General features: G+C 43.2%; 1 protein-coding gene across 2 annotated transcripts in view; it reads right to left on the bottom strand.

The window, feature by feature from the left end:
- The window catches only part of TBC1D8 (TBC1 domain family member 8), a 112,813-nt gene that overhangs the window by 70,267 nt on the left and 15,111 nt on the right, over positions 1–27,435 (bottom strand). The window lies entirely within an intron of this gene.

Genomic DNA, 27,435 nt, shown 5'->3' with positions numbered 1-27,435 from the left:
AGCACAGGGACTGACCAGCTGCCCACTCCCCGCACACAGTTCAGTTGGTGTCTAAACATGACACGAGAAGGCAACAGGCTTGGGTCCAGTTCTTCAACTCACCTCTCAAGAGCCCGAGCTCCAAGAGGCCCAGAGCTCTGGCTACCCGGTGCCAGATACCCAACATCTGGAACAGGGCCTGACATTAACAGGCACTCAGTACACATTTGCAGAATCCAGTGACCAAGTGAACAAGGGACCCCAGAAGAGTCACCTAACTTGTTTGCTTTCCTCAACATCTTCAAAACAGAGGCAACATGACTCTGTAAATAAGAGCTGGGGATCTTTACTCAGAATGCCTGACTCGAGTCCCAGCTCCCCAATTTTCAAGCTGTGTGATCTTAAGCAAGTTACTTAACTTTTCCATGCCTTGTAAAATGGAATAATCGCTGTATACCTACCTCATAGGGTAATTGTAAGAAATAATGTATGCAACATTCAAAAAGTCTTAGACTATCACCTGGATGTAAGAAGCACCATTATTATTTTATCATCATCCCCATGGTGTATGAATAACCCCTGCCTACTCCAGAAGGGGACTGTGAGCAGCAAATAATATACTGGAGTCCTTCACAGGCCATAAAAGCATACAAAGTAAAGGTTTACCATTCTGTTGTCATGAATATCAGCATGAATCCACAGCAAACACAGAAACACACCCACCCACACAGCAGGTGGCAGACGATTTCATATTGTCCCATTACTGGTAAAAGTGTTTGCCAAGCTTCCACACTGTAAAGTTACTCCTTTTTCCCTTCATAATTAACAAGTATGCTGTGAAGTACTTTGAAACTACGTTCCTCATTAAATTTTCAACTTTTTTATTTCTATCAGTATGGTTTCATGTTCTCCTGCTTTATCCACTCTGGCATTACAGGTATTTTGATGTTCACATTGTCTCTGACAATGAGTAGCCAGTGAGAGCCCCTTCAAGCTGGCTTCTGTGTCCTTTGGACATGTCCTCATTATTCTTTCTACTTTCTGGCATGATCAAATAATCCCAGTTCATCCTGTATTTTTCCTGCTTTAGCCCTGGAATCAGCAATTTCTCCAAGAAGCCCTGGTTCATTTAGTGAAGAATGGTATGAAAAGCCAAGATCTAGGATGCTTGGGTGGGTCAGTGGTTGAGTGTCTGCCTTTGGCTCAGGGCGTGATCCTGGAGCCCTGGGATCAAGTTCTGCATCAGGCTCCTGGCAGGAAGCCTGCTTCTCCCTCTGCCTGTGTCTCTGCCCCTCTCTCTGTGTGTCTCTCATGAATAAATGGATAAAATCTTAAAAAATAATAATAATAAAAGCCAAAATCTGGGAGCCAGGTATACTTACTGCTATGAGGGTGCTTGCTCCCAGAACCTTTCAGTGGTCAGAATTTGGTACTACACGTACATGTGCGTATATGCATAAGTGCATGGGTATATATATGTATTTACATACATACACATAAGTACACATTAACATTATTTTTATATTGATTTTATACATAAAAACTGAGCTCACATCAGTACCTCCAATTGCAATCCACTACCTCATCGTTCATTCCCATTTCATTCCACATTTCCAACTCTCTTCAACACCAAGGAACCTGGTTTCCATTATTCTTAATGTATTTACATATCTAATCAGTCCTCCTGTTGCTACCACTGTCCCCTTTCTGACAGATGCCCTCTTCACCCTATTCAGGCTCCAACTGCCCATCCACCCCACCCATATAATCACCTTGATCTGTCCCAATTAATGGCTTGAGGGGAAGAAGGAGAGTGTGTGACTTTTTATAGCAATTATTCCTTAGGCTGCTCAGAATTTTTACCCCCTTACTGGTTTGCACTTGACTTACAGATAATTGAGGGGAGCTGAAAGCTGTCAGATTAAGGGGGTGCTACTTTAACACAGAACCTGCACAGCTGCTTAGGGGAGCTCTGTGATTAAAAACATGGGTCGGTGTGGGGGGGGTAGGGTAAAGTTAAAGATGCATTTGTATAAGATTGATAAACATGCCTGACTGTCAAAGCTTGGAGGGAGGGAGTGATAGGGAAGTAGATGGACCCTAGAAAGGTGCTAAAAACCCCACCTGTTCTTCATGTAGATTTAGCACTTCCCAATTTAAGTGATCTGTTGTAGAATCCGTATCTAGTTTGCTAATAAGAAAAACCTGAGCAACAAAAAGAAGGAAGTGAGAAGGGTGGGAAATAACAGCATCACCACAACACAGAAAGCAGTCGTTTTTATCAGAAAGAGTGATTTTTTTTTTTCCTCTTCAACTCAGGAGGCTTTTGCAATGGTCCGGGTGTCTTATACCAACACAACCAACCTGGTACCAAACTTCAGCTGCTGGGAAGGTGGGGAGGGAGCAATGAAGGGAATGGGGGGCAGACAACGACTTCTAGTTTTAGCTCTACCATGTAAAGAATTTGGAGTCCTCACTCCCATCCTGACAACAAGAAGCTGAGCAAACTGAAAACCAGGGGCTTTTCTGGGACCCATCAAAGAACTAAGGTCACAGGTCAAATCACAACCCAGAAATCTGGAGAGAAGAGACAATTCAAAGTCACAGCCAAGATCTGCTTGCCTGACACAGAAGGCACCGGGGCCATTACACCAGTAGGAACACTTAAATGGTGGTTTTGACAAGTTGCTGGAGGCTGAGTGCAAACTAACAGGAGAGTAAGAAACTCCTGGTGGCCACAGTCTTAGGGGGCCCCAAACCCGTATGGTTTTTACCACCAGGTTCTTGCTATGAAAAGCCAGGAAAAATCCCCACATGCTTGCCTAGGGGAAGGGAAGTCATCACAGTGATGGGTGCTCAGAGCATCCTACATAACACAGGCCTGCTCTCCAGGGGAAAGACTTTTCCAGAACTTTATCCTAGCTAGGGGAAGGCCATTTCTGACTTCAACCCACTCCAGTCTTCCAGTCTCACCTAAGGAGGGGGTGAGAGGAAGAGAGAGGCATCCAAGAAACACTGCGAAAGAGTACAACCCAGGGACACAGACTGAGATTTCTCTGATAAGATTTACAGGGTGCTTCTCCCCATTCTTTATCACCATATCAACAGCTGAAGAGCTGGAAGACTTCGATTCCACGTGAAGAGTTCAGGGTTTTGGGGTTTCTCAGTGTTTAAGAAATCTCTACACCCAACATAAGGCTTGAACTCACAACTCTGAGACTAAGAGTCCTATGCTCTGGGGCACCTGGGTGGCTCAGTTGGTTAAGCGTCCAACCCTTGGTTTCAGCTCAGGTCATGATCTCTGGGTCATGAGATGGTATACACTCTCAAGCTCCTCCTGCCTCTGCGCTCTCTCTCTCTCTCTCTCTCTCTCTCAAATAAATAAATAAAATCTTTAAAAAAAAAGAATTAAAAAAAAGAAAAGAAAAGGCCATGCTCTACAGACTGAGCTAGCCAGGTACCCTGGAATTCGTTGTTAAAGCAGCCCAAAGACAGACCAAAGCAAGGACACCTAAGGAATCTGAGAACCTCAGGCACCTGTAGCTACAGCACACAAATACAGCCCAAGTCCTGGTCAGAATCACATAGAACTAAGAACTATTTCTTCAGTTCTTAGTACTCCATACATCATGTCGGGCTTTCAGAAACAATTACAAAGAATGCTGAGAAGCAAGAAAACACAGTCTGGAGAGACAAAGCAAACATGAGAGAATGAGCCTCATGTGTGACACAGACAAGATGCCCGACCAGTCCTATCAGAATCACCAAATTCATTAAAAACAAGGGAAGTCTGAGAAACTGTCACAGCCAAGATGACAACCACATGGGAAGTAATGTCCTGAGAGGTGACCCCCGGAGCAGAAAAAGGCCAGCAAAACCTGTATAAAACATGGCCTTTACCGAACTATCACCACATTCGTTTTCTACTGCTGCTCCAACAAATAACCACAAACAGTAGCTTAAAACAAAACAAATCTATTATCTCATAGTTCTGTAGGTCGGAGGTCTGATACAGACCCCACTAAGCTAAAATCAAGGTGTCAACAGGCACATTCCTTTCCGGAGGCCCAAGATGAGAGTCCCTTTGCTTGCCTTTCCCAGCCCTGAGTGGCCACTCACTTTATTTGGGTCCGGGCCTCTTCCCCCATCTTCAAAGCCAGCAACACCAGGGTGAGTTCCTCTTCCACTTTTGAAACCCCTTATGATCACATTGAGCCCTCCTGCTTAATTCATGCTCATCTCCCTACATTAAGATCTGCTGGTTAGCAACCCAATTAATTCCACCTGCACACTTAGTTCCCTTTTGCCACAGAACCTAACATATTTACAGGCTTAAAGTCATAGTCTGCCCATCACCATAATCCATCAATATCTGTTCATTCACTGTAATAAATACACCATACTAATATGTCAATAGTCAGAGAAATTGGGTATAGTGTCTAAGACAACTCCCTATACTGGCCTTCACCATGTTTCTGTAAATCTAAAACTGTTCTAAAAAAAAATAAAGTTGAGTTTCTTTTTTTAAAAAGTGACAAGGGGGGCAGCCCCAGTGGCACAGCGGTTTAGCGCCGCCTGCAGCCCGGGGCATGATCCTGGAGACCTGGGACGGGGTCCCACGTCTGGCTCCCTGCATGGAGCCTGCTTCTCCCTCTGCCTGTGTCTCTGCCTCTCTCTGTGTCACTCATAAATAAATAAAATCTTTAAAATAAATAAATAAAAAGTGACAAGGAAAGTCAGGTCAGTCAGCATCCACTACAGACAAGGGCCCTCCACTTCTGCACAAATACAGACTGCCCCTTTTCAGGAACTCCAGGAACGGAGGAGCTCTGAATCCAGGATAAACCAGAGCACTCAGGGTGGAGCTAACCAAAGCACAAACACAAAAGAAATGGCAGACAAAGAGCCAAGATGGTAGAGAAGATGCCAAGGTGAGATGCAGGTCGGTGAGAGTTCGCAGCAGGAAAAGCAAAATGAGAAATGAAAAAATCAGGAAGGAAAAAGCATCCTTAAATCTCTGCTGAGTGGTGAAGGAAAAAAAGATTTGCATGGCAAAAAAATTGTTCAAACTCATGAGAAAATGGGGTATGATGTCCACAAATGTCAAGTCGGTCTAAGAGAAAAATATATACATATATATGCAGCAATAAAGTAAATATATGGCAAAACGTGTACATAAAGCTCCTAACAACAGGGTATGTAGCCCTACTTATCTGTCTTTTTACTTTATTTTTTTGTAAAGATTTTATTTATTTATTCATGGGAAACGGGGGGGGGGGGGCGGGCTAGAGACACAGGCAGAGGGAGAAGCAGGCTCCATGCAGGGAGCCCGATGTGGGACTCGATCCCAGGTCTCCAGGATCATGCCCTGGGCCGAAGGTGGTGCTAAACCACTAAGCAGGCTGCCCTTATCTGCCTTTTTATAAGGAAGCTGAAGATAACTCACATGGATGTCTCTGAAGCAATATTTATTTGCCAGGCTCAGGTTCATTAACAAGACAAAATACTGGGACACCGGGTGGCTCAGTGGTTGAGTGGCTGCCTTCAACTCAGGTCGTGATCCCAGAGTCCTGGGATCGAGTCCCACATTGGGTTCCCCGCAGGGAGTCTGCTTCTCCCTCTGTGTCTCTGCCTCTCTCTCTGTGTCTCTCACAAATAAATAAAAAAATTTTTTAAAAGACAAAATACTGAAGCCTTACATCTAGGGTCTGTTTTCTCACTAATCCTTTGGCCACTCTGGAGGGAGGGATGAAGTAGGCAAGGCTCTGAGCAGTAGGGACCACTGGCCTCGCCAGCTGTAGCTCCAAAGCAGGCCTCCTCTTCCCCTGCTCTTGGGTCTATTTAAAGACAGGGTAAGGATTATTTTCAGAAATGCTCCATCATCCACAAACCTACACTTCTACCTACATTCAGACTGACTCGGCTCTCCCAAGCCCCACTTGGCGAAGTCCTCGCTCTGTCTCCATGAACGAATCCCCCCAAGTGCAGGGCAGCTCCCATGGAGCACGCTGGCCTGCCTTCTGCGGCAGCTCCATATGGCTCGTCTGGCTCTACAGGAAAACCCTCCTGGCGGCTCACGGAGTGCAACTCTCCTATTTTTAGGCTATTAGAATAACAACTCTGGCTGAGATAGATGTCGAGTGACAAGTTTTATAATTAGGGCCCAAAAGGGGCCTGTGAATAATTTGCTTCTAAGTGATAATGCTGTTCTTTCATTCTGGCTGGGTTTCATGCACATGGATGGTACCAAGTTCAAGACAAAATGGCAGCTACTGACGTGGGACAAACAGGGACACTTGGAGAAGCCTGCCCACTGCCTCCTCGTTTATATAACCTCTGTGTTGAGCCTGGGACTTAACCACAGGCAGCAGTGACAAAGTGCTCTGCTCTTACCAGTAAGAGCACCCTAGCACTTAGCGTAGTAAAACCCATTTTTTTTTTACTTTTATTTATTTATTCATGAGAGACAAAGAGAGGCAGAGACATAGGCAGGGAGAGAAGCAGGCTCCCTAGGGGGAGCTTGACGCAGGACTCGGTCCCAGGACCCTCGGATCACTGCCTGAGCTAAAGGCAGACACTCAACCACTGAGCACCCAGGTACCCCAAGTAAAACCCACTTAAAACAAACAAAAAAAAACCCACTTAAAACACAGCAACACCCAGCCCCCATGGAAAGCATTTTCAGGAAAGTTAAAAAACAGAAAACAGTCTATTTTTTCCCCTGCACTGAAGAAAACAGGTCTTCCTAATGGTGTTGGGCTTAGAATAGACTTCAGCAGCCCCAGGAAAAAAAAAAAAGCTTTTACCCCAATAAAGAGCTTCTCATGGGATCCCTGGGTGGCTCAGCGGTTTAGCGCCTGCCTTTGGCCCAGGGAGTGATCCTGGGGACCCAGGATCAAGTCCCGCGTCGGGCTCCCCGCATGGAGCCTGCTTCTCCCTCTGTGTCTCTGCCTCTCTCTCTCTGTCTCTCTCTGTCTCTCTCTCTGTGCCTATCATGAATAAATAAATAAAATCTAAAAAAAAAAGAAAGAGCTTCTCATCATTATCCACAAGCCATGGACGTGACGGCACGCCCACAGTGCACCGCGCTCAGCACGATAATCCAGTTGGGAAACTAATTTGGTCCAGAGCTCTGTCTTCATGTTAGGGCTGTTTGGTTTGGCTGCTATCACTGTCTTAGAGACATGGAGGGGGAGCAAAGAACCAGAAAAAAGGAAAAAAACTTTTATTTGTGAAAAGTAGTAAGTAACCTAAAAGGTCACATGAAGTCCTTTCTGCTATCTTTGAAAAGAGAAGACAAATGTTGGGAATATGTGCATTCTCAACAAAAGAGCTCTAACTATTCAAAGTCAAATTCATAATCCAAATAATTAGATTCCAGAGTTGTTGGTTTTTTTACAAAGCATTTTACATAATTCAATATACCTCTTACTGTGTGTTCCTATGATTCCCACAAATCTCCACTAACCTAAGAGATGATGGTGCTATTTTGAGAGTGCAGTCAATCGGTGGGCAAAGCCACAGGGTAACTGAATCATGCAGGAAGCTCCAGTGCCAGCCCCCTGACGAGCTCTGTCTTTATAACTCAGTGGATAAGACAGCAGCCACGTGCCCATCATGGTGACAGGAGGAGCCTGCCAAATCTCCATGAGTCTGAGCAAGTGAAACTCCAGGGAGGAGAGCTTCAAGGGCACTGCAAGGGAGGGATCCTGGCCCTGGTTCTTGAGAACAGGATGGGCAGCCCCCAGGCCCCCACCTCCCAGATACATGGGAACAAGGACAGCCACACAATGACCCTTTGCCTTCTCAAGAACCAAGAGATGACAGCCAGTAAGGGGGCTACCTCTAATCAGCCAGGAGGAGTTACAATGTAGACTGTCCTGTTCACCCTGGACTTAAGGGAGACAGAATTCTTTTTGCCTTCACTCAAAAGTTGTGAAAATGCTTCATTGGGAACAGAGTTTCTGTGTTCCAAGATGAAAAGAGCTCTGGAGACAGTGGTGGTTGTGCAACAATGTGAACTATACACTTAATACCACTGAACTGTATGCTTAGAAACAGTTGAGGGGCACCCGGTGGCTCAGTCAGTTAAGCATCCAACTGCTGATTGCGGCTCAGGTCATGATCTCGAGTGGTGAGATCAAGCCCCATGTGGAGCTCTGCTTATGATTCTCTCTGCCCCTCCCCACATTCTCTCTCTGTCAAATAAATAAATAAATAAATAAATAAATAAATAAATAAATAAATAAAAAAAATCTTTTTTAAAAAGCAGTTCGGATAGCTAATGTTCTATGTATTTTACCACAATTTTAAAAAGTACAGATTGATGGTAAAAGAAAAAAAAAACTACGACAATGGTCAAATGTCCACAATTGGGCTCCTAAATTAAATATAAAAACTTTTCCTAACTCCATTCCCCCAAGTGATGAATCATAAATGCATTTGAACATAAATGTGCTCTAGGTCCACACTGGTGAACCGACACATTATTCTTGGCTCCATAAATAATCCTTGGATGGGGACCAAGCCGTGTGCTTTGGCTCAGACCAAACATAAGGATCCTGTCATAGTGAACCTCCGAGTAGGGTGATGTAATGCTCAAAGTGCATGACAATAAGAATCCTACACAAAACACCATCATGACAGCCAATTCCAAACACAGTGATAGCCCTGCTTTAACAGACACATGTTGCTGTGGATATAATGAACACTATCTCAAAAATTTTCCAGTATTTCTAGGCACTTGACTATCCAGTTATCTGGTCTTCTGGTATGATGATTACATAAAACAACTAAGATTAAATTCTTTCAGTGCAGGAATGACTCAAGGCTATAAAATGAAAGGTAAGAGGCACAGTGAGAGAAAAAACCAAGAATCAACAAAGAGGTTGACTTTAAGACATGATACCATCTCCAAATGAAATGCTGGCCGCCAGGGGCATCTGGGAAGAATGGGGATGGCTATCTGCTCCACCTCCACGCTTCCAAGCCCAGCACAATCCGGGGTTGCCCGGAGCTCTTCCCTGAACACTGATGTGTCCTTGATGGCCTCTCCCAAAGGCTATCAGACCCAAGTGCTCCAGGACCATCTGCTCATCATCCTGATGGTTCTAGCCCCATGCTAACCTGTCCTTCCCATTCTGTTCAGCTCTTTCCAGATATCTGTCACCCTTTCTTTAGGACATACAAAATGGTATACATAATTAATATGAGTTTGCAGATAAGTATACACCCATGAAACCATCAACATTATCAATGCCATAAACATGTCCATCAATTCCGAAAGTTTCCTCCCACTCTCTTATTAACATATAACGCTATGGTAAGAACATTTAACATAAGATCTACCCTCTAGTAAATATTTAAGTATACAAAATTGTTAACTATAGGCATTACACTGTACAGTGGATCTCTAGGACATGTTCACCTTGCATAACTGAAACTTGGTACCCTCTAATTCCTCCCCATTCTCCACTTCCCCAGCCCCTGGCAACCACCATTCCATTCTCTGCTTCTATGGGTCTATTTTATTTTTAGATTCATCATCTCATAAAAGTGGTATCATGTAGCATCTGTCTTTCGGTGACTGGGTTCTTTCATTTAGCATAATGTCCTTGAGGTTTATCCACTTTGTTGAAAATGGCAGGATTTCCTTGTCTCTAAAGGTACTGCCACTCATTTTTTTTTTTACTGCCACTCATTTTTAATCCTGAATGTTCCTCATTCAGATTCCAGTAGCCCCATCCAATGAAGACTAGAATCATCCCACTTGTTTTGACTTAGAAAAAAAAGGCAAAAAATTATGTTAGACTGACATATCAAATGTGCAATCAAATGTAACAGCATCAGCTATACTCCCTTGCCAGTTTCTGCTACTTCAAAAGAACCAAAGTCCTTTGGCAAAACATCTCTGAACTATCAATTGTGTTGAGAAACTATCTGCTTCGGTCAAGTCTTTAAACAGCCTGGTGCACTTTGGTCCCTGTTAACAGGAGACATCCTGTTTGAGACATGATAATTTATCACTTTTGACATCCCGTGTTGAACAAGACCAACAGGTGTTACTTATACTCCCAAAATCATATTAAGATAATCAGTTATAAAGAATACTTTCCCAAGGATGCCTGGGTGGCTCAGTCGGTTAAGCGTCTACCTTCTGCTCAGGTCACAATACCAGGATCCTAGGATCAAGCCCCACATCGGGCTCTCTGCTCAGCAAGGACCCTGCTTCTCCCTTTCCCTCTCCCCCTGCTCGTTCTCTCTTCTCTCTAATACATAAATAGTATCTTTTAAAAGAAAAGAATATCTTTTCAAAAAATCTTCCCTAAAATAATACAGTTTAGTCTCAATTTGCCCTTCTAAAGCAATCTGGTTTTTTCCTTGATCACAAAACAAATACACATTTTGAAATCTATAAAACCCCAAAGAATGTTTAGCTCTTATCTTGCCACCTGACAATAACCCTTGGTATATGCCCTTATGGCCTCATTTCTAACTAGTCACAGATAAAGACTATTCTGTGCCCACATCAGGGATATCAAAGATTGGAAGGGGAAAACAAGGCTGAGCATGAAGTCCAAAGAACTGTCCCTTCATGCTCAGAAACAGTTACAGAAGGGTTGTTAAACTTGTTCAACAAGACTCCTATGTGGTGCACAAACCGGTTTACCAGCCAAATTTCATCAAAAGCAACCTGCTGCCCGATAGCACCCGATGCTGTTACAGTTACAATTTTACCTCCACCTCACCAACCACACTGTTGTTTAATGGCCCTGTACATACTTAAAGGCAGGAAATGGAGCTTAGAGGCATTGGAGGATTACAGAAAAATAAATAAGGTAAGGCAATAGGGCTTCCTTTGCAAAATGGAAATCAATATGAAAGTCAAAAGGGTCAGTGAAGCAAGACATTTCCACAGACTCAGGTTCAAAATGAAAGACAGTACTTTGCTGGTTCCAGCTCCTTGCATGGAAAGAGCCCCCTGGGAGCTTATAAAACTGCAAACAAGTCTTAAAAAGGATGAGTCTGCCTGTTTCATCAGCTTACCAAGCTACATGCATTTCAATACAGCAACTCATGTGCAATTTTTAAGACATTTTCAATGAACACCTACACTGTGCCAGGCCACTGTGGTTTGATTAATCCTTCCCCAGAAGTTAAAACACTGTCCTCATTTCTTAACTGCAGCCAGTGAGGCCACAGTGGGTTCCATTCCTCTTGTGAGTATACAGGTATACCAAAAGAGGTCAAGCTTAGCACACTACGGTTTGACACAATTATTTACAATACCCTTTACCACCTGGCAACAAAGCCCGTATTTCGGGCTTTGGTTTCAACATTTCTGTCCTTGATAACAAGTCTTTTAAGCTATCAAATTACAACTAATTTGCTATTACTAAATGTTAAATGTTGATAATCCACCGAAGTTTCTTACTTTAAATGCATGTACAGGGGGTTGCCAGGGGAAAGGCAGGGATCCTTTATCAGTTCCCAGCACCTGGAGTACCTGGCTCCTGGTGTGCCTTTAATAAATATTTGGTTAATAAATCTTCTCAGTAAAATGAAATCAAAGAAGACGGTCCTTTGAGTTTACTTGGAAGAAATTATTTTTCATATGCTACAAGCAGCTGGATTCTGTTCACTGAGGATTCTGATCTTGAAATCCGATTACTCAGTCTGCCATCTGCTACTCTCTTTCAGAGACCTGCAACATATCAACAACTGTATGGTTCTGTTTCAGAACTCCACTAATCTTATCTTAGACGAGGCAGGAGGTAAGTGTTTCAGTAACTAAATTTATCTCAGAGATTAAGTAGATTTTATTTTTTGTTTTGTTTTGCTGTTAGAAGAAAGCACACAGCACAGAAGTCCCAGCCTGTCCTAAGTACGTACTCTGAAATGCTGAGCCCTCCCTTCTAGAAGATCAGACAGACGGTAATTTAACCATTAATTCAGGAATGGCAGAAAAAGGACAACAGGGCAAGCTAGAGAGGAAGGAGAACATTCTACCTCCCCAAGAACAGGTGCTCCAACCCATGGAAATAAGGAAGTAGATTTACTCCTATGGCTTATAGTCAGCCTTCCCCATTGGGTGACACTACTATAGACCCAGTCTGTAACAAGCCACCATCTCATAGAACCTGTTGTCATCTTCAGGTCCTAAGAAAGCCTTAGCCATGTGCACAGGTCATGATAGGGTCCAAGGCAGAATCAGGGAAGAAAGGGACAGAGAATAAAATGACAGCTTGCCCCTGTCTCTACGGCTGTCACACATTGTGGGAAGGGTGGTCATCTAACCCTTTAGAAAATGTTTCTTTCTGAACCCAAGATGCATATCTACAAGGTCCATGGACTGAGAACCAGTAGGGAAATGCAAATTTGGAGTCAGTAGTTAGGGAAAAAAAATCTAATAAAAGTAAATTTTAATAAGATCAAATGGAGAAGCTTTAGCAGCTGCAATTTACTTTCTTGGACTCATGGACAGCTCTTTATAACAGGAGTTTTCTACTGGGAATTCTGATCTTGAAATCTGACAGTTCAAAGCCTTCCTCACTTGGGAAAAGCTGCTATAGCCTTCAAGACTCTGGATTCCTGCAACAAGCCAGTGCAGAGCACTCGTTGGCAAAACACTCTGACATTTATTCTGCAGACATCCACCCCACAGTAATGATGGAACTGGGACATCTCATGACTTGGCTCTTCTGTTCACTGCACTTTTTGTGCTGAAGAGGCTGGCCACCAGCAGAAACCAAGTTAGGTCCTTATCACATAAGGCTGAGGACACAGGAGGATCCCAAGAGACAAACAACTTTTAGCAGGGTGTTGGTTAGCCAAGATCTAAAAGGCTTCTCTTTATATCATTGAAGAGGATTTTAAGTTGTGAGAGCAGTAACAGTGGAAATAAAAATAAATGTAAGAAAAATCCCACCAGTCCCACCAGATCAACAAATCAAACTGACTTTATGTTTCTGTGTTTCCTCCTGGCAAATGGATGATATTTATTTCACAGAGAAAGGTGAAATGTGTAGCAAAGTAATATTTTAGTTCTCAACTGGTCTAGAGCTGAATAATGTCCCCAATGCCCTGAGAACGCCCAGAAGACTCATAGACTCCGTGCAGGAGTCCCAACAGGAAGCCCCAAACAATCCTCAGTTGATCTAAATTAGGGAAGTCATATATTCAGGAGTCACAAAGTCCTGAGTTCAAATCCTGACTTTGTCCCTTATTAGCTGTGTGGCTTAGATAAGCATCCTCACCTCCATCACCCTGTTTCCTCCTATGTCCAGTGAAGTCTGCATGGATGTTGAAATATGTGCAGAGTACCTGGACCAAATACCTGTTATAGACTGAGTTGTGTCCTCCCAAAAAAAGATGCTGAAATCCTAACCCTTAGTTCCTCACAATATGACCTGACCTGGAAACAGGGTCTTTGCAGATGTAATTAATTATAATGAGGTCATACTGGGATAATCTGAGTAGTATCCACATGAGAAGACAGCCATGTGAAGACAGACACACAGGGAGAATTCCATGGGACGCTGAAGGCAGAGATTGGAGCTGCACAGCCACAAGGAATCTCAAAGATTTCCAGCCATCACCAGAAGCAAGGAAGAGGCAAGAAGGGATTCCCCTACAGTCATCAGGGAGCTTGGCCCACTAACTTCCTGATTTGGAACTTCTAGACTCCAGAACTATTGTTCCGTTGTTTTAAGCAACCCAGTTTGTGGTTCTTTGTTACGACAGCCCTAGGAAACTAATGCACTGCCCAACTCAGGGAGACTTCCTATGGTCCACGTACACGCACATGAAGAGTAAGAGAGCTTCCAATGTACAACATACAACAGTCTTTCTGTACCCAACATGGATTTCATAACCAAGCTCTATGTACTAACTGTTAACATTATTTATTTTACCTATTGCCCTAGCTTGTCAATAATCTAAGTACAGGAAAAGACAAATTCAGGGAAGAGGCACCCATTCATTCAAAGTCTACATCACTTGCTTAGATGGAAAAATATTAAGACTTTAGAAGATTAAACACCTTAAAATTCCCCTGAAAGGACTCGTATCAAATATGGATCAGTAAGAAAAAGATAATACAATGAAATTAGTATATACAAAATACACAAATAGGCAGTTTGCAAAGAATTACCCAATAAACACATATTAGTGATTTAGGAACTGCAAATAAAAACTACAGTGGAATACCACTAACTCTACACCAGATAGCTAAAATTTAAATAGAATACCTCACAATTAAAATTTAAATACAGTTTAATGACTCAGAACACCAAGTGTTACAGAGGATATGAAGTAGAATTTTCAAACACTGCTAGAAGGAGTGGAAAAGTGGCACACTCAAGCTGTATTTCTACAGCTGAACATACAAATAAATGTCTCATGAACTAGCAATTTCATTCCTAGATACATCCCCAAAAGAAATGCATATGTGTGTATTACCAAAAAAGTCACAGGATGTTCACAACAGCAGTATGGATAACAGTCCAAATCTGGAACATCCCAGAGGTCAAAAATAAACATATTACATGGCAGCCCGGGTGGCTCAGCAGTTTAGCGCTGCCTTCAGCTCAGGGCCTGATCCTGGAGACCAGGGATCAAGTCCCATGTCAGGCTCCCTACATGGAGCCTGCTTCTCCCTCTGCCTATGTCTCTGACTCTCTCTCTCTCTCTCTCTCTCTCTCTGTCTCTCATGAATAAATAAAATCTTCATAAATAAATAAATAAACAAACAAATTACAAAAACAAAAGTGTGGAACGTATAGAATTGCTCTTGCCATGAAAATGAATGAAGTAATGCCACATGAAAAACATGGATGAATTTTGCAAACATTGTATTAATATTTCATTCCAATTTTAGTATATGTGCTGCCAAGGCGAGTACAACACTATTATAGTATAAAGAAGCCAGCCACAAAAGTCATTGATTACATTTACATAAAATTTAAATACTGGCAAAACTGATATAGGATAAGTCACAAGTAGGAGCAGTGATTGAAAGAAGGACTTCTATGCTACCTCTTGATCTGGGCAGTGGTTACTCAAATGTGCTTGCTTTGTGGTTATTCATCTGGTTTGACCCTTATAATTTTTGCAATTTTCTGTCTATAGCTTATACTGAAACAATAAAAGTTTATTTTTAAAAATGAAAAAGAAAAAAAAAAGAATTTCCCTCTAAGGGGAGGTGGGGGAGAAAGTCTCCTGCATGGAAGCTGGTGGAGCGTGAGCTCTTGATAACTTCCTTGTGATCAACATGAACACAAAGCTTATTCGAAGAAGTTCCTACAATAGCCAAAGTTACAGCTACCGTGGTTCACATTGGTCACAGAGTCACGCTCAGGTGAGGAACAGGCCCACTTCAATGTGGGGGGGTAGGGGGCTTTCACTGCTGCTGGCACATGGCCAGGCCCCTAGGCCCCGCACAGACACTCGAGTCCTATGGGCCTTCTTGGGGCCCGGCCTGGGCATTTCTAAGAGCCCTCAAGGGGTCTCACGTGCAGACAGGTGGAGGGCTGCTGGCAACACATTTTCCAGTTGCTCGTTCAAATCCTTTCTACTCCACAGAAACCTGCAGGACCCCTCACATGAAGACCCCACCAGCCAATGGGCCTGAAGGGACAGGGAAGCAAGGAAAGTAGGACACAAACTACTCTACTCAGATTCCTTCATATCAGTCACCTGGTGCTTACCTCCCTACGGACTGAGAAGCCCACATGTCCTCTCCACCCCATGTGCCCCGTTCTCCATCTGTCATGTTGCTCCCTTCCAGTCAGCCTCTGAAGAGACCCAAGCCCCTCCATTCATGTTCCTGACTCCTTTCTTCCTGGATCTGCTTGCATCAATGACCCCTTTTAAATCTCTGAAACAGCTACCTGAGTGGCTCAGTTGGTTAAGCATCCAACTTTAGTTTTGACTCAGGTCATGATCTCAGAGTCATAAGATCAAGCCCTGTGTCAGGCTCTACACTCAGCATGGAGTCTGCTTGAGATTCTCTTCTCCCCCTCTACCCTCTCCCTTGGCCCCTTCCCCCACTTGTATGCTCTCTCAGATTGATAGGTAGGTAGATAGATGATAGATAGATAGATAGATAGATAGATAGATAGATAGATAGATAGATAAAAACAGGTGTTCCCTCCAATTTTTGGCTTCAATGCAGAGTAGTCTGGGGAGCTTCCAAAATATCGATGTCTGGGCCCACCCCCAGAGTCTGGTGTAATTGGTCTGGGGTGCTGCCTGGGCACCAGCACTCTCACAGGCTCCCCTGTGATTCAGCTGGGCAGGCCAACAGAGAACCACCTTCCTAGGATCTTATCTTTCTCCCGATTCCTGAAGACTCTTGACCTGCTATTTTGCCCTTGAGCTGCTGGTTTGTTTCAATACTCTCACCTTGAAAATTGAAGAAAAGTGAAACACACTTGCCACCCCCCTTTCTTCTTTACCCGTTCCATCAGGCCTCCATCCAGACAATTCTTCTGTCGGGGGTCCTTGAAAGAATAACCACCATGCCTTTGACACATCACTCATTCTACTCAAGCCTTAGTTTTCTTATCTGTACAATGAGGATAATAATTCCCCCGCACTGGTCATGGTTTATCACCAGATAAAACAAGGTGACATACATGAAGATGTCTCTCTCCACAAAATGACCCAAGTGGGCAAAGGACTTCTGGCTGCCCCTGGCCTCCCTGGTGCCTTTGTCAAGCAGGGGCTTGTCCTCATGTTCAGGGAACATCCCTGACTCCTGCCATAGCCAGCACGAAGGGGACAGAGGGGCAGGAGGCTCTATCATCTGAAAGCCAGATGGGACTAGCACGAAAACCCACACCTGCTGAGGGCCACCCTGACCCTTCTTAGCCACTGCTCCCAATGCAAAGCATCTCTCACACACCCTCAAGAATAGGCCTTCCTAGGCTCTGATCTGCATCTGTCTACCTGTCCCACACATCTCAGGATTAGCCACGCGTTACTCTATAGGTTCTCAACCCTACCTGAGCACTGGAATCACCTGGAGAGATTTCAAATCCTAATCCAGAGATGCAAGAGGTGTGTGGTGTGGCCTGGGGTAGGGGCTACTGAGAGTTCTCCAGGATCCTGAATCATGACTTCTGACATATTATTTGCACAATAAGCAGGGGCCTTCATTATCTGATGAAGCTGCTAAAGAGAACAGCAAGTGAAGGTAAGAATAAACCAATCCACAATAGCCAAGACATGGAAACAACCTCAAGGTGCATCAACAGATGAATGGATAAAAGACAGGGAATTATTATTGTATTCACACACACACACACACACACACACACACACACACAGAGGAATATTATTAAGCCAAGAGAAGTAAGGAAATCCTACCATTTGCAACATGGATGGGCCTTGAGGGCATTATCCTAACAAAGAAAGACAAACACTGTATGATATCTCTTACATACAGAATCTAAAAGAAGCCAAACCCATTAAAACAGAGTAAATTGGTGGTTACCACAGGCTGGAGGGTGGAGAAACTGTGGAGACGTTTAAGGGTACACACGTGCAACTAACAAACAATTTCTGGAAAGCTTATGCACAGATAGTGATTATAGTCAACAATACTGCATTATAAACTTCAAAGTTGCTAAGAGACTAGATCTGGGGAGTTCCCACCAGAAAAAGAAATAATAATTATGTGCCAGGATAGAGGAGTTAGCCAATACTACAGTGGTAATCATGTTGCAATTTATAAACATATTAAATCAGCACATTGTACACCTTCTACCATATTATATATCAATTACATCTCAATTTTTAAAAAATTAACCAATACATATTTAGGGAAAAACCACCTGTCAGTCTCCTTAGTAAAATAACTAAATGCAAAAGCACAGAAGGCCCATGCAAGAAATGCCAATCTCAGCAAAAACACTGGATAAGAAATAAAGTCCCAGGAAAGCTCTAGACAGACCCAAGGACACAGTGGACAGCTGAGCCTTACCTGCCATGGTAAATACGTGGCTTGCTGTCTGCTGTACCATGGCAACGTGGTTCCCAAAGATGTCAATGCTGCCACTGCCATCAAGACCAAGCATAGCATCCAGTTTGTGGACTGGTGCCCCACTGGCTTCAAAGTGGGCATTAATTACCAACTTCCCACTGTGGTACCCAGTGGAGACCTGGCCAAAGTAGAGTGAGTTGTGTGCATGCTGAGGAACATCACAGTCATTGCTGAGGCCTAGGCTGGCCTGGACCATAAGTTTGACCTGATGTATGCCAAGCATGCCTTTGTTCACTGGTATGTGGGTGAGGGCATGGAGGAAGGAGAGTTTTCTGAGGCCCGTAAGGACATGGCTGCCCTGGAGAAGGATTATGAGGAGGTTGGTGTAGATTCTGTTGAAGGAGAGGGTGAAGAAGGAGAGGAATACTGAATACCATTCCTTCCAGCCCTGCAGCATGTCACACTCAGACCTTTAGCTTCAACGTTAGCTGACAGGCATTAAAGCTTTCTGATTAGATTATCTTCAGTTTTAACTGTGATCATGTCTTCTCCATGTGTACCTGTCACTTTTTCCATTGTGTCTCAGAGTAAAGGCTTTAAGAAAGAAAAAAAAAAGGTTGTGTTACGAACCTAACACAAGCTTGCCCTCTACCAGGGTATGGGCTAAGGGCATATGGTCTTTGGAAAGAAGGCATTCAGAGGGGCATGTGTGCACGCGTGCATGCGCGCGCGCGTGCACACACACACACACACACACACTTACATGTGTGGAAAACTTCTGAGTGAGGCCATTATGCCTTACAGCTCAGAAGCGGATACCTATTTTTTTTTAAGATTTTATTTATTTTAGGGGCACCTGGGTGGCTTAGTAGTTGAACACTTGCCTTTGGCTCAGGGCATGATCCCAGGGTCCTGAGATCAAGTCCTGCATCTGGTTCCCTGCAGGGAGCCTGCTTCTCCCTCTACCCATGTCTCTGCCTCTCTCTATGTGTATTTCATGAATAAATAGAATCTTTTAAAAACAAAGATTTTATTTATTTTAGGGAAAGAGAGTGCACACAAGCAGAGTAGGGTGGGGGATGGGCTCAGAGAGAGAGGGAAAGAGAATCTCAAGCAGACTCCACACTGAATGCAGAGCCCCACCACAGGGCTCCATCTCAGGATCCTGAGATCGTAACCTGAGCCAAAATCAAGAGTCAGACACTCAACTGACTTTAGCACCCAGACACCCTGCTGATCCCTGTTATTATAGGGAAATGCTAGCAATTCATTGAAGAGTTTTTAATTTTTTTTTAACTTCTTAGCCTTTTTGAAATTCAGCAATCCAGAAATACTGAACTTACAAGTCACATGACACTGACCAGCCTCACCTAACAGAGTCTATGGCAGAGCAAACCTCCATCTGTCCTGATGGATACAGTAAAGCATCTTAAGTCACCAAGGGGCTCTTTTGAGAGCCTCTCTCAAGTCAGAGAAAAACAATTCCAAAGAGCATTACTGACAAAATACAAAGCAATACCCCTGTCTATCCTTTATAACAGTATTATCAGCCGCGCCTATGGGAATACAAGTCATTTCAGTCCCCCCACCCTCATACCCATCCCCCGCCGTGCTGTGGATATTGTTACTCCTGTCATCAACTAACACGCATCACACATACAGCATGTGCCAGGGACTCCAACAAGCTCTTCCCACTCACCACCTCTGTTCAAGACTCTCTATGCTGAAAAAAAAAAAAAAAGACTCCCTATGCTGGGGTGCCTAAGTTGTTAAGAACCAACTCTTGATTTCAGCTCAAATCATCATTTCAGGATTGTGAGATCAAGCCCCGCATGGAGCCCTGCCATGGGCAGATACAAAACTGCATATATATAGGAGCTCAATTACATAAACAAAATTCATGGATAAAGCTAGAAAATCAATCCAGAAAAGTTACCTGTAGGATTTGTGTTTTTTTCTTTTTTTCCCCTATATTTTTTCTAATTTTCTATAATAAGATTGTGGGAGAAAGCCTCACCACAAAATGTTTTTAATGCTCTGTTCTCTAATTTAAAGAATTAAATTACAACCAGAAATAATCTTTTTTTATACTATATTGACTGTTAAGTCTACATGACAAGGACAGCCAGCTCTTGTTGAGTATTATGTAAAATTGTACACAGAACCAAGATGCACTTTCAGACTAGTCAGAAGCCCAACTGTTAAAGGCTTTAAAATAACTTTTTTAAACAAAACACAAACCCCGGATTTGGAAGATTGGTCCACCTGTGTTCTTAGTGCACAGCTCACGTCAGCATGCTACAAGCCTTTCGTGGTAGTGCCAAGTGGTGGCTGAAGTGTAAAATGTGTTTTGCCACAGCCAGGAATAGAGACTTGCACCGCAGTGTGTGTCGGATGAAACATCAGACCCAGCAGCAGTGTTAACGTGGGTATGTGAGTTGCAGCAAGTGAAAGGTGAGAGGCACAGCAGAATGTCAAGGCAGCACCCATGTTCACAAGAACACAGGTCAAGGCCTTGCAAACACACAAAACAGAGCAAGAGTCAGAGATTGACAGAAGTGCAAAAGGCACGCCAGCAAAAGGTGTGAGAGCCAAAGTACAGCATGACGCCACAGCACTGATCGGCGGTAACTGTTGCTAAGGTGCTGAGCGACATCCTGGAAGGATTCAGAGTAGGCAGGACTCTGAACCACACTGGGATCCACTGCGCTAAGTGTAGGAAGCATCTCAAGCATGCTCCAAAATCAGGGCAGAAGGCCAAGTAAAGTATACACCTCACTCTCAACTTGTCCCTTCACAATCTCTGAAAGATTTGTGCTTTTGAGTTTTGTTTTTTTAATGCTGTCATCCTAACCACTTCACCCTCCCTGTGTGGGTGTTACACTGTCAGTGCTGCAGGTCTACCTTATAAAAGAGAGAAGGATTCATTGCCTCAATAGACAACTAATAGTTTAGATTTAAGTGAGGTGCTCACAGAGTTCTCCACAAGCCAAGAGAACACATTTCTCCCCCACAGCCATGGGCCCTATATCTACCCAGCACTCACAAACATATGGTCAGAGGCTGCCAAAACCAGCAAGAAAGAGGAGGGAGAGGATTCACTATAATCTCCAACAATAGAAGAATAACTCAACCCTTTTTTCCTTTCTTTACTTACACTTAAAATACTTTCATCAGGGATCCCTGGGTGGCGCAGCGGTTTGGCGCCTGCCTTTGGCCCAGGGCGCGATCCTGGAGACCCGGGATCGAATCCCACGTCGGGCTCCTGGTGCATGGAGCCTGCTTCTCCCTCTGCCTGTATCTCTGCCTCTCTCTCTCTCTGTGTGACTATCATAAATAAATAAAAATTAAAAAAAAAAAAATACTTTCATCATTATATTAATGCAGCATATAAGTGCTAGTGTGTCCAAGAAAAGTTCATTCAATATTCCAAGGCTCTATGAGAAATGCTTTCAAATTCCCTAAAAATAATTGCTATAGAATCCCAAGAGGGTTGTTTGCAGGCTAACCAAGATTTAAAAACTACCATATTTCTATTCCCCAAATCCATAAGATTCACACTAAAAAACAAATCTTCAAATTTAAGGAAAAACTTCACGTTAGTTCAATATATATTCTGAAGGGGAAAGAACAGATCTGGCAAGGGTTCTAAGTAAACTCTCAGCTGACAGAAGGTGAGCAAGGGTTATTCCCCAAGAGAACTCACTAAAAGCAAGACTGAATTTGAGGATGTGGTCCTTTTTTTTGGTACACAGCCCAGGACTACCAGCTGCCAGTAATACTTGCAGATTATTACTTAGGAAGCTGGAAAAAAAAATCCTATAATCAGAGAGTCACGAAAGGTCAAGTGGGCAAAATTCTTCATCATTTGGAAACATGGCAGGACTTCCCTACACACCAGGACGGGACGAGTACTCCCCTACATGGGCTTGTGAGCAGAGATTCAGAGCCCTCACCTTGTCAAGGAAACCAAGCTCTTTAATACACAAACTATCTCAGAGATAAACAATACTGATCACCAAGGAATACATTCATGACATTTGTGTGTGAATTAATTTCCTCTGAGCAAATGATATTTTTATGCCTGTTTAAAAAACAAGTGGTCTCCCATGACAGATGCATTCATTATCCAAACAATCGAGCAGCCTTCCGGCCACTCCTCTGTCCAAAAGCCAAGGAGCACAGTCGGCAACACAGCACCTCTGGAGCCCACGGGGCGCCCAGGGCCAGGGTTCAGATTCTGAAAACAGACTCCCACATTCCTGAACCTGCTATTCACAGCCACTCCCTCTCAAGGGTGGACAAAATGAGCAGTTAAAAAAATTGTAGAAAATGTCCCATTGTCCATGTCTTCTGTATCCAGACCTGAATAACAGCATTTTTACAGATTTATGAAGCTCCTGCAAAGTCAGAAACTTGAGAAAACAGACACAGAGATTTAAAAAAAAAAAAAAAAAAAAAAAAAAGCTTCCTTGCAGAAGCCTTATTTCCACAAAGGGAGATTCTAATCTATTAGAATTTCATTTATTTTAAAAATCCTTATTTGTTTCAAAAAAAGTCCTGCCTTTACTTCCAGTAATCCTCTGAAAAAAGCAACCAAAACCACAAGCCCTCAAGATCAGAAATAAATCATGTCAGGCAATGTTTCCTGTCTTTTTACACCTAATAATAGTGTGAACTAGCTTGCAGATATGAAGTACAGCAGCTTTTATGGTGCACCACTATGACATAGAGCCCAGAGTTTTAGGGATATCTAAATGCATTGTTTAAAAATGATCACCTAAAAAAACTTTTATTTTAATAAAATAAAAACCATCACCTTTCCCTAATACTAGAGTCAGGCAGAGTAACCAGAACACGTACGTTAAATTCAGAAACATCTCAAAACCTCATGTGAGTTTTGTTTTTTAAAGATTTCATTCATTTATTTGACAGACAGAGCCAGCGAGCACAAGCAGGAGGAATGGAGGAGGGAGAAGGAGAAGCAGGCTCCTCACTGAGCAGGGAGCCCGATGTGGGGGCTCGATCCAGGACCCCAAGATCATGACCTGAGCCAAAGGCAAATACCTAACCAATTGAACCACCCAGGTGCCCCCTCATTTGAGTTTATAATTCTTCCTTCATCCATCAGACATTTTAATTGCTGGCATTAATTACAATAGTTAATTAATTACAGGTAACAAACTTGAAATCCATCCTCTTCCCCTTTAGACACTATTAGGTTATAATGTCTTGAAGGTAAGAATTGTCTTCCACAGCAACTCTGCTGTGCACATATGGACTTTCCATAAATACTTGTTGAGTGCTGCTGCTGACTGATCAGTTTTATAGAAAGGAAAAGTGGCCGCACTCTGGTATCAATACTTGACAAATCAGATGGCCATATCAACCTCAGTTTGCCAAATGAGGATACCAAGTGGCCTACATAAATCTTCATGTACAGATTGAGATAAAGCAGATGAAAACACTATGAAAAGTACAATATGCAAAAGTGCTACATTATTATTGCAGAGTAATAAGCAATAATTTTTTAAAAAATAGGAAGTTTGGAAGAAAAAGGCATTATAAGCCAGCTGTTCTTTCTTGGGGAAAATGAACACTGACAACTGTAAATAATAAAGACAGACAAGGTCAATTGCAGACAATGACCAAGTCTTGAGGTGGGCACAGCAAGAGCCTTCTTGTCTAATTCTCTGAAGACAGTTCACTATTTCTGAGCAAGCAAAAATGATATCCATCGCCCCTTCTACTTTTTCATCCTCCTGTTTGCTTCCTCTCCTCTCTCAGATTAGAAAGACTCTCCCTATTCACCTGCTAGATGTGGCTAGTCCCAAAGACACAGGAACTAGAGGGTTTATTCCTCAGAGGTATTTGGAATTCTGGGTAAGAGCCAGAGACTTGGCACCCAAACTGGTAATAGTAAATCTTGGACCCAACCTGCCCCTAAAGAAGCAGATCTTGAAATGCCAGAAATTCTCAACTCACTTCACACACCACAGAGGGGATATGTCCACCATCTATGGAGAATAGGCTTGACCATGTAGAAAAGAAAGAGCTCTGTAGTCAGAATGACTTGGCAGGAGGTAGGGAGTGGGGGGTGGCAAATGGGTAAAGGAGGTCAAAGGTACAAACTTCCAGTTATAAAATACATAAATCCTAGGGATGTAATATATAGTATGGTGCCTATAGTTAATAATACTATATTGTAGGGGCACCTGGGTGGCTTAGTCGGTTAAGCATCCAACTCTTGATTTTTGGCTCAGGTCATAATCTTAGGGTTGTGAGGTCCATCCCTTCATCAGGCTCTGCACTGGAAGTAGAGCCTGCTTAAGATTCTGTCCCTTTCCCTCTGCCCTTCCCTGTTCACACACTCACGGTCGGTCTCTCTCTCTCTCTCTCTCTCAAAAAAAACCAAACAAAAAATAATACTGTGTTGTATATTTGAAAGTTGCAAAGAGTAAATCTTAAAAGTCCTATCACAAGAAAAATTAATGTGTAACTAAGTATAGTGAGGAATGTTTCCTAGACTTATTGTGGTGACAATTTCATGATATACACATAAATCAAGCCATTATGTTGTGCCTGAAGCTAATATCATGTTATATGCCAATTCTAAATTTAAAAAAAAGATGACTAGACACAAACAATTCTTTGAAATTGTTGACCTTTTAAAGCCACAAGTAACCAAAGAGATGAGAGCGACCAGCCTGCTCATTTGACAGGTAAGGAATCTGAGGCTCAAGGAGGTTAGGCAAATGACACAGGGGTCACACAGCACCAGGAATTAACTGCATATATGAAACTGGAGCCCAGCTCCTGAGTCCTAACTTAGGCTCTCCCCACTGCTGCTGTTTCACCCCTCACAAGCGGGGACCACCACGTACCCTCACCTACAACTTCCAATGATTCCAGGATAACAGGGGCAGATAGACAACTATTAACTAAGCACTCTGGCTATCAAGCACTATCCTAGTACTTTAGATCCTTTTTTATTTGCTATCATAATTACAAAATTTGTGTTAGTAATAGCTCCATTTTACAGAAGAGGAAACTAAGGCCCAAGGTCATACAAGCAAGAGGAACAAGATTTCTCTCCTTTTATACCTCCTAGTAGTCCTATCCTTTTCCCCAACAATACCTAAAGAAAACTAGATATAGATGTAATTGAGAACATGGTAGAAAAATCCACTGAAACCAAATTCACCATAAGCATTCCACTCTGTACCTTAGCTCTGAAAAACAAATACACATGAAATCCAAAACACAACTTAACAGTAAATCTGAAAATGTTTAACACAAATTCTAGTTCTAGTTTTCTCTAATGAATTGCAATGCACCTCTAAACCAGCTTCAGTTCTTCTCTTCAGTTCTCCACTCGACCCTAATGGGAAGAGAAACAAAGGTCTCCAGAGCTAGGCTGAGGGTACTCAGGAAGCTGGGGACCCAGGACCAGGGTCACAGCCCCAGCAAACTGAGTACAGTCCTAGCCATTCAGTCAAGTCCAGAAAGGCCAGAAGAAACTGGGAACCAGATGCAAAAATCAAGAGTCTCCTCAAAAATTAAATATAGAATTACCATACGATCCCACAATCCCACTTCCATGTATATATCCAAAAGAACTGAAGGCAGAGACTTGAATAGATATTTGCACACCTATGTTCACGGCTGTATTATTCACAATAGCCAAAAAGTAGAAGCAGTTCAATGCCTATCAATAGATGACTGGCCAAGCAAAATGCAGTCTACGCATGCAATGGAATTCAGCTTTAACAAAAGAAGGAAATTCTGACACAGGCTACAATATGGATGAACCCCGAAGAAGACACACCGAGATAAGCCAGTCACAGAAAGACAAATACTGTATGATTCCATTTACATGAGGGACCTAGAGCAGTCAAACTCATAGAGACACAAAGTAGACTGGGGGTTGCCAGGAGCTGGGGGGAGGGGGAATGGGGAGGCTGTGAGGCAGAGTTTTGGTTTGGGAAGATGAAAAAGTTCCGGAGATGGATGGTGGTGATGGTTATATAACAATGTGAATGTACTTACTGCCACTTAACTATACACTTAAAAATGATTAAAATGGGGGCATCTGGGTGGCTGTCGGTTGAGCATCCAACTCTTGATTTCCTTCAGTTCAGGTCAAGATCTCAGGGTCCTGTAATGAGCCCTGCACTGTAATCTGCTTGTCCCTCTCCCTTTGCCCCTTCCCCCAAGCTCATGCACATGTGTGCACTCTCTCACTTACTCTCTCTCAAATAAATGAATAAAATCTTTTTTAAAAAATGGTTAAAATGGGGAGCACCTGGGTGGCTCATTTGGTTGGGCTTCTGACTCTTCATTTCTGCTGGGTCCTGAGATCAAACCCCATGTTAGCCTCTGCCCTCAAGAGGGAGTCTGCTTGAGGGTCTCTCTTCCTCTCCCCCTGCCCCTCCTCCAACCTCCCCACACAGGCACAGGTGTGTTCTCGCTTTCAAAAATAAATGGGTAAATCTTTTTTAAAATGGTTAAAATGGGAAGTTTTCTGTTTGATATTTTTAAAAATCTATTACTTAAGCCTTTTAAAAACAAAATAAAACAAGGTCTCAGCACATGCCAGCCAGCACAAAACAAGGGGGAGCAGATCTGGAGGGATCTAAGCCAGGCTCGGGCGAGGCAGCCATGGGAACTCCTGTTTTAAGGAATCCCTGCACCTTTCTGGAAAGGGCTAAACTCAACCAAGTGAAAACAGAGCAAGAGCATCACTGCCTCAGAACAGTCAGGCTCCTCATGTGCAAAAGAAGGAATATTGCTAGCAGTCTCCAAAATCCCAGCTTCAACATTCACTCTGCTGTCACCCTCAGAGGCATGACAACTGGGAGTCCCAGCAGTGGCACAGAGGCCATCCACGTGACTGGGAGACTTGAACCCACAGCTGCTGAGGTTATTTTTAAATAGGAAAATGAGTCCGCTTCATTCCAGTCACCTACAGAGGGCTGCTGAATGGCTTCATGGAAAGGGAGAGATCAGGGGCACCCAGAACACCGCAGGAGCCGACTGTGCCAACACTTCCAGAGCACAGGAGAGCTGAGCCCGAGGACAGTGTCCATACCCCAAGGCAGAGCCTGGAAGGGCCCCGAGCCAAGCTGTGCTTGCAGGGACCCCACGTGCCTCGGTCCCTGATGAGGAAAAGGGGTCAGAAAGACTTCAAGGGGCCAGAAGCTACTCAATTCTTCTGGCCCTGCCGTGGGGCTCATAGACAATGTCCTTAAAGGCTGGCAAGAACCTAAAATATAGGGCTCCAGGGCTCTAACCTACTGGACTAAGTATTTCAGTTTTTAAGGGCAAGGACTCCAAAAGCCAAACTCTTACGTTGTCATAAAAACACAAAATGTTTTAATGAAGGAAGTTTAAAATGAAGCTGACATATTTAAGAGGACTTGCGGTGCACACTTGAGAATTCTGGTCCTAGGTTAATTACTACAGTAGGT

The sequence above is a fragment of the Vulpes lagopus genome, chromosome 5, assembly GCF_018345385.1.
Source record: "Vulpes lagopus strain Blue_001 chromosome 5, ASM1834538v1, whole genome shotgun sequence".
NCBI classification, from domain to species: domain Eukaryota; kingdom Metazoa; phylum Chordata; class Mammalia; order Carnivora; family Canidae; genus Vulpes; species Vulpes lagopus.
The sequence above is the reverse complement of the archived record's forward strand: the minus strand, read 5'-3'. Positions and strand labels throughout refer to the sequence as shown.